The 8,744-nt window shown below is 42.3% G+C and overlaps 1 protein-coding gene across 6 annotated transcripts in view; it reads right to left on the bottom strand.

Annotated features, from left to right (window-relative positions):
• Positions 1-695: 695 nt before the first annotated feature.
• Positions 696-8,744, bottom strand: part of TPST2 (tyrosylprotein sulfotransferase 2) — a 97,898-nt gene continuing 89,849 nt past the window's right edge. For all 6 annotated transcript variants that reach the window (XM_069758877.1, XM_069758904.1, XM_069758895.1 and 3 more), the window contains one exon: positions 696-1,312. The gene's annotated coding sequence lies outside the window, so the exon portion shown is untranslated. The remainder of the gene's footprint in view (positions 1,313-8,744) is intronic.

The raw sequence follows: 8,744 nt of genomic DNA, 5'->3' as shown, positions 1-8,744 counted from the left end.
TAAAAGGCCCCAGGTGCGTGAATGTGTAGATTTCTATGGGTATGCGTTATAGGGTTAAAATAGGCCTATCGCCTCACTTCACTAATGAACTCTTTTCTATTATCCCTTTCTAAATTTTCCACAGAATCTCGTCCCCCTATCCATCTGTCTCCACATGATCAATGCACCCAATAGCACTTGGCAATTGTACTTGGGCACTACTGGATGATGATCGGCTCATACAGCTTTAAATCACAACACCTAGCACAATGATGGCTGGACCGTGCATGATAAGAACTTTTTACCTATTGAGTCTCCATATTCCCTTATAGATTGTAAGCAGGACCCTCACTACTTTGTAATGTCATTGTCTGTACACGTCACCGCTAAATTGTAAAGCGTTGCGGAACATGTTGGTGCTATATAAATACAATTTAAAATATAAAAATAACACTGTAAATACTAAATTTTGAGCTGTCTTCTTCCATCGACTGTTAACATTTTTAGATGTACGAGTTACAGCTTTTCATTGACTTTATGTTCAAAGAGGCTATACTGGAATATACAGAAAAAGAAAATGGAGTGCTGTATCTAGAGCGCATGGTTAATGCTGCCACTACATCTTACCCAGGATAGCCAAGTAATACTCCTGCTTTTTGTTACCCTTCGTTCACAAGAAAAAAAAAAGTACACACTAACATAACACTGAGCAATAATTTGGCACTTCATTAAAACAGTTTAATATCATGAACTGGATGAAAACGTGGAATGCAATGGATCATATATTAAAATCTTAAATAGATTTGAAGAATACAATAACACTTTAAAAATCATCCCCGCTGCAACTTTTGTCTGATTTTATTTTCAGCTGCTTGGAACAGAATGATGGACTTAGAATGTACCAGTCGTTTGTGAAGAAAGAATAAAACCATTTAATGCAGCCACTCCTTCATTTCACCAGTGTGTGATGGACTAGAGGACGCCGCACTTCATCACTCCAGGATACTGATAATATTCCGGTCTTTAGCCAGTTGGGCGCCTGGCGCTCGATGTGGCAAAGATAAGAACCGCTGGTGGCTCGCTATAAAATACTGGCTCCAAATTCAGTAACAGGTAACAGATCCGTGGATCACAGTACAGTCGGATGAACTAATGAGTCTATTTCTACCAAGTCTGAGGGTTGTAGCATACAAACAAGTGCAAATACATTCGCTCTAGACAGTCACAGTTTGGCAATATTTGGCAAGCAATATGCTTGGATATCAGGATTCCTTCAATATCAGGATTTTTTATTTCCTTCGATTTGTTTTGACGATGAGAAGAAGTTCAACGTCTGAAAATAAAAAGTAATATAGTAAATGAAGCAGGCAAACACTAGCAGCTGTACATCCGATTACGGTACATTTACGTTACTGTATTAGTTTCCCTCTAAGCGCATGTTCACATTTTTTTCAGATGTCAAAAACGTCTTTATTTGTGTTTTTTTTGTCATGCAATGAGCGCTTTTTAGCTGTGTTTTTTTGCGTAGTTTTTGGGGCATCTTTACGGTTATGTGGAGGGTTTTTTTTTTAAATAAACAATGAAAAAAACACTTTTTTTTTTTGCATCAACAATGATGACAAAACGCTCAAAAAGAAACCTAGGCGTCTTTTTAGCTTTCCCATTTACTTGCATTAGTAAGATATTGAGCATCTTCCTAGTGGAAAATGACGTAAAACTGGACAGGTCACTTCTTTTAAAGCACTTGGCATCTTTGAAAGCTTGTAGCATTTAAGAGACGCTCCAAAACCCCAACAAATGAACAGCAAGTCGTTGTCCTATACAAATAAATAAGGCCATTCTTTGATTGTTTTGTCAGCGCTTCTTCACAATTTTTTTTTTTAATGGACCCACTGAAAAGAATTACAGAAAAAGACATTGTGAACATACTCTTAGTTTATTTTGCAGATTCTTTTTCTGGTCAGTAAAAAAACAAAAACGCACCATGATTTTCATAACTTTTTTTAAAATCTTTTTTCATACACATGCATTTTTTCCTGGCGAAAAACCTAATAAAAATGCATTGGGGACAAAATCGCATTTTTTTTTTTAAACAAAGTCAATGTGTGAAATCATGCTCATTAAGGGCAGGTGCAGACAATCCTGTATTCTCTCAAATGAGAGAATTGGGTCGATTCTGCAAATCACACTAATCTGATTCTTTCAAATAAAGAGAAGATAGAAAAGAAAAATTCACCATCTTCTCCATTCTGTAGGGCCGCAGAAATCGAACTGCACTCAAATGACATCCGGGTGCAGTCCGATGTCTCCCATGCACTCTGACTTACAGGGTCGAGTGCGATCCAAATATTGGGCCAAACTCAACAAATTTTACCTCAGACTGAATTGGTTTCAGGAAAAAATCTGACATATGCACTGCCCCATAGAATAACATTGGTCCATATGCACGAGACTTAAAGAACATAAATGCACAGATTATATTCCATTTTCAAGGACCCTAACACTAGGGCATTTTGGAGGAATGGAGAATGCAGACAAACCCCTCTCTAGAAGACTAAACACATCCATAAGTTACATGGCTAGTCTATAAGTTTCAATGGGCATCAGATGGCACTGCAGCTAATTACTGGGACTCCCAGTTAGGCCACGTGCACACATTGAGTATTTGGTCAGTATTTTACCTCAGTATGTGTAAGCCAAAACCGGGAAAGGAACAATCAGAGGAAAAGTATAATAGAAACACATCACCACTTCTGTATTTATCACCCACTCCCAGTTTTGGCTTACACATACTGAGGTAAAAAAACGGACCAAATACTGAAAGTGTGACTGTAGCCTTACAGTTATGGGTAATAAGTAGTGATGAGCGAGCGTGCTCGAATCAGGTGTTATCCGAGTAACCTCGTGTGCTTATAGAGTATCTTCGGCGTCCTCGAATACTATGTTCGAGTCTCCGTGGCTGCATGTCTTGCGGTTGTCCGACGGCCGTAACACACGCAGGGATTGCCTGTTTGTTAGGCAATAGTGGAATTTTCTCACAGACTGTTCTCAATAATCAAGCTGCATTGCTGCTCATACAACTATTAAATAAGCGAAATCACTTAATGAATAATTTTCTACACAGAAATAACAAGTAGTCACGCAAAAATTAACCAAATGAAAACGGGTTAGGCTATGTTCACACCTTGCGTCGGGTCCCTGCGGGTTCTCCCGCAGCGGATTTGATAAATCTGCAGGGCAAAACAACTGCGGTTCTCCCTGCAGATTTATCGCGGTTTGTTCCGCGTTTTCCGCTGCGGGTTTCCGCCTATACTATTGATGCTGCATATGCAGCAATATGCAGCATCAATAGTAATGTTAAAAATAATAAAAATTGGTTACACTCACCCTCTGATGTCCGGATCTCCTGGGCGCTGCACCCGGCGGTCCGGTTCCTAAGATGCTGTGGGAGAAGGACCCTTCGTGACGTCACGGTCATGTGACCGCGACGTCACCGCAGGTCCTGGTCGCACAGCAACTCTGACCGGACGGCCGCGTGCAGCGCCCAGGAGCTCCGGACATCAGAGGGTGAGTATAACCAGATTTTTTATTTTTTAACCCCAAATATGGTTCCCAGGGCCTGGAGGAGAGTCTCCTCTCCTCCACCCCGGGTACCACCCGCACATTATCCGCTTACTTCCCGCAACGTGGGCACAGCCCCATGCGGGAAGTAAGCGGTTCAATGTATTCCTATGGGTGCAGAATCGCAGCGATTCTGCACAAAGAAGTGACATGCTGCGGGTTGTAAACCGCTGCGTTCCCGCGCGGTTTTTCCCGCAGCATGTGCACAGCGGTTTGCGGTTTCCATAGGGTTTACATGTTACTGTAAACGCTATGAAAACTGCTGCGGACCCGCAGCATCAAAATCGCGGCGGTTCCGCGGTAAAAACCGCTAAGTGTGAATATAGCCTTAAGATTTGGTCACGTGAGACAAATGAAAGCTCGTGCAAGACTGTCATGTGACTACACCTCCCTCCTGAATCTTCCTGTTAGTGAGGGTATGTGCACACGATGCGGATTTTGCTGCATTTCCGCAGCAGTTTCCCATCAGTTTACTGTTCAATGTAAACCTATGGGAAACCAAAAACGCTGTGCACATGCTGCGGAAAAAAACGCGCGGAAACGCAGCGGTTTACATTCCGCAGCATGTCACTTGTTTTTGCGGATTCCGCAGCGGTTTTACAGTTGCCCCTATGGAAAACCGCAGTTGTAAAACCGCAGTTAAAACTGCAGAATAACCGCGGTAAATCCACGATAAATCTGCAGCAAAAACGCAGTGTTTTTGCCCTTCAGATTTATCGAATCTGCTGCGGAAAAATCCGCAGTGGCCAAGAATACGTGTGCACATACCCTAAAGTGCCAGGAAAGGAGACAGACAGCAGCATCAGAGTGAGGGCCGCCCTGGGAGCAGCTGAGGGCTGAGGATGGGTAACTATCATGCTGGCACAGTTCTTGACCTCAATGGGCGTTACATTTAGGTCTACCTATTGACGATGCCTTATGACTAGTGTTGAGTATTCCGATATTGCAATATCAGGTATCGGCCGATATTCGGAGTTCCGATACGGAGTTCCGATACTTTTACAATATCAAATACCGGAATCGGAAGTTCCCATAATGCAAGCCAGTTTTATTCTATTCAGCCAAAGAAGAAGTGTGGGCACATCCTGTTAGGCATGTTAGCCATGTTAACTAATGGCATGGCTGTGATTGGCTGCTCAAATGATGTCATGATGGAGTGAGTGTGGGCGGTGCGTGAGCGGAGACTGCATGTCTGTGTGTGCAGGCGGGGACTGTGCGTGACCGTCGGGGGTCTGTGCGGGCCTATCGGGGGTCTTTGTGTGTCTGTGCAGGCATCGTCCAATGGGACTACAAGTGCCATCGGGCTATGCCTGCTACAATGACAGTGATTGACACATTATCCAATGATGTCCCGTATCACCACAATGGAGTGGAAAATTTTTTTTAGCTACATTACTGCTAATATGTGCAGAAATGTACAGTTTGTAAGGCAAAAATGGTGTAAGGTCCCCTTTAACCCCTTCACCCCAAAGCCTGTTTTCACCTAAGTGACAGGGCCAATTTTTACAATTCTGACCACTGTCACTTTATGAGGTCATAACGCTGAAACGCTTCAACGGATCCTGGTGATTCTGACACTGTTTTCTCGTGACATATTGTACTTCATGATAGTGGTAAAACTTCTTCGATATGACTTGCATTTATTTGTGAAAAAAACAAAAATTTGTCGGAAATTATGAAAATTTAGCAATTTTCAAACTCTTAGTTTTTATGCCCTTAAATTAGAGAGTTATATCACATAATATAGTTAATAAACAACATTTCCCACATGACTACTTTACATCAGCACAATTTTGGAAACAATTTTTTTTTGTTAGGGAGTTATAAGGGTTAAAAGTTGACCAGCGATTTCTCATTTTTGCAACAAAATTTGCAAAACCATTTTTTTTACGGACCACCTCACACTTGAAGTGACTTTGAGGGGTCTATATGACAGAAAATGCCCAAAAGTGACACCATTCTAAAAACTGCACCCCTCAAGGTACTCAAAACCACATTCAAAAAGTTTATTAACCCTTCAGGTGCTTCACAGGAATTTTTTGAAAGTTTAAAAAAATTGAATATTTAACTTTTTTTTTTCACAAAATTTTTACTTCAGGTCCAATTTGTTTCATTTTACCAAGGGTAACAGGAGAAATTGGACCACAAAAGTCGTTGTACAATTTGTCCTGAGTACGCCGATACCCCATATGTGGGGGTAAACCACTGTTTGGGCACATGGCAGAGCTCGGAAGGGAAGGAGCGCCATTTGACTTTTCAATGCAAGATTTGCTGGAATTGAGATCGGAGCCCATGTCACGATTGGAGAGCTCCTGACGTGCCTAAACAGTGGAAACCCCCACAAGTAACACCATTTTGGAACGTAGACCCCCCTAAGGAACTAATCTAGATGTGTGGTGAGCACTTTGAACCTCCAAGTACTTCACAGAAGTTTATAATGTAGAGCCGTAAAAAAAATGTCATATTAATTTTCACAAAAAATGATCTTTTTGCCCCAAATTTTTTATTTTCCCAAGGGTAACAGGATAAATTGGACCCCAAAAGTTGTTGTGCAATTTGTCCTGAGTACGCTGATACTTCATATATGGGGATAAACCACTGTTTGAGCGCATGGCAGAGCTCGGAAGGGAAGGAGTGCCATTTGACTTTTCAATGCAAAATTGGCTGGAATTGAGATCGGACGCCATGTCGCATTTGGAGAGCCCCTGACGTGCCTTAACAGTGGAAACCCCCCATAAGTGACCCCATTTTGGAAAGAAGACCCCCTAAGGAACTTATCTAGATGTGTGGTGAGCACTTTTAACCCCCAATTGTTTCACTAAAGTTTAGAATGTAGCATTGTGAAAATTAAAAAATCATTTTTTCTTTCCACAAAATGATGTTTTAGCCCGCAATTTTTTTCCCCAAGGGTAACAGGAGAAATTGGACCACAAATGTCATTGTCCAATTTGTCCTGAGCACGCTGATACCCCTTATGTGGGGGGGAACCACCGTTTGAGTGCATGGCCGAGCTCGGAAGAGAAGGAGCGCCGTTTGAAATGCACACTTAGATGGATTGGCCTGCAGGTGTCATGTTACATTTGCAGAGCCCCTGATGTACCTAAACAGTAGAAACCCACCACAAGTGACCCCATATTGGAAACTAGACCCCCCAAGGAACTTATCTAGATGTGTTGTGAGAGCTTTGAACCAACAAGTGTTTCACTACAGTTTATAACGCAGAGCCGTGAAAATAAAAAATATTTTTTTCCACGAAAATGATATTTTAGCCCCCATGTTTTTATTTTCCCAAGGGTAACAGGACAAATTAGACCCCAAAAGTTGTTGTCCAACTTGTCCTGAGAACGCTGATACCCCATATGTTGGGGGGAACCACTGTTTGGGCGCACAGGAGAACTCAGAAGGGAAGGAGCACTGTTTTACTTTTTCAAAGCAGAATTGGCTGGAATTGAGATTGGACGCCATGTCGCGTTTGAAGAGCCCCTGATGTGCCTGAACAGTGGAAACTCCCCAATTATAACTGAAACCCTAACCCCAACCCTAACCCTAGCCCCAACCCCAACCCTAACCCTAGCCCTAACCCTAATGGGAAAATGGAAATAAATACATTTTTTTACATTTTATTATTTTTCCCTAACTAAGGGGGTGATGAAGGGGGTTTGATTTACTTTTATAGCGGGTTTTTTAGCGGATTTTTATGCCGTCACACACTGAAAGACGCTTTTTATTGCAAAAAATATTTTTTGCATCACCACATTTTGAGAGCTATAATTTTTCCACATTTTGGTCCACAGAGTCATGTGAGATCTTGTTTTTTGCGGGACGAGTTGACATTTTTATTGGTACCATTTTCGGGCAGATGACATTTTTTGATCGCTTTTTATTCCGATTTTTGGGAGGCGGAATGAACAAAAACCAGCAATTCCTGAAATTCTTTTAGGGGGGGCGTTTATACCGTTCCACGTGTGGTAAAATGGATAAAGCAGCTTTATTCTTCATGTCAGTACGATTACAGCGATACCTCATTTATATCATTTTTTTATGTTTTGGCGCTTTTACACAAAAACTATTTTAGATAAAAAAATAATTGTTTTTGCATCGCTTTATTCTGAGAGCTATAACTTTTTTATTTTTCTGCTGATGATGCTGTGTGGAGGCTTTTTTTTTGCGGGACAAGATGACGCTTTCAGCGGTACCATGGTTATTTATATCCGTCGTTTTGATCGCGTGTTATTCCACTTTTTGTTCGCCTGTATGATAATAAAGCAATGTTTTTTGCCTTGTTTTTTATTTATTTTTTTTGCGGTGTTCACTGAAGGGGTTAACTAGTGGGATAGTTTTATAGAGCGGGTCGTTACGGACGCGGCGATACTAAATATGTGTACTTTTATTGTTTTTTTTAATTTACATAAATAAATGGATTTACTGGGAAATTTTTTTTTTTTATTATTTGGGGATTTTTTTATTTATTTTTTTATACATTCTATTTTTTTTTGTTTTTAACTTTCTACCATTGTCCCAGGGTGGGACATCACTGTATTAGATCAGATCGTTGATCTGACACTGTGCATAGCACTCTGTCAGATCAACGATCTGACAGGCAGTTTAGCTGGCTTTCCGGCGCCTGCTCTCAGCAACTCTCAGCAGGCGCCGGCTAGCCAGGTCATTTCATGACCCAGAAGGAGTCCGGCGGCCATCTTGCATCCGGGGACTCCTTCCGGGTCACCGGAGCAACGCGATCTCATTGCGTTGCTCCGGTGGGAGAGCGCAGGGAGCCCCCGTCCCTACGCGATCCCCCTCTATGCCGCTGTCACTACTGACAGCGGCATCATTGGGGTTAAATGCCCGCGATCGGCGATAGCGCCGATCGTGGACATTGCTGCGGGTGTCAGCTGTCATATACAGCTGACACCCGCACCCGATCACCGCGGCGCTCAGCGTGAGACCGCGGTGATCGGTGCGCCGTACTAGTACTGCTGCTGGCACAAATGCAGTGTCGGCAGCGCAGTACTAGTACGGCGCATGGCGCGAAGGGGTTAAGGGACTGGCCAAAGTGGATATTCATTGTGCACACTTCAGTAAGGCTCCATCGCTTTTCAACATAACAGTATACTGCTATTTTAACCTGTGTAAACATATACCCA

The sequence above is a fragment of the Ranitomeya imitator genome, chromosome 1, assembly GCF_032444005.1.
Source record: "Ranitomeya imitator isolate aRanImi1 chromosome 1, aRanImi1.pri, whole genome shotgun sequence".
NCBI lineage: Eukaryota > Metazoa > Chordata > Amphibia > Anura > Dendrobatidae > Ranitomeya > Ranitomeya imitator.
This window is presented reverse-complemented; position numbering and strand designations above follow the sequence as displayed.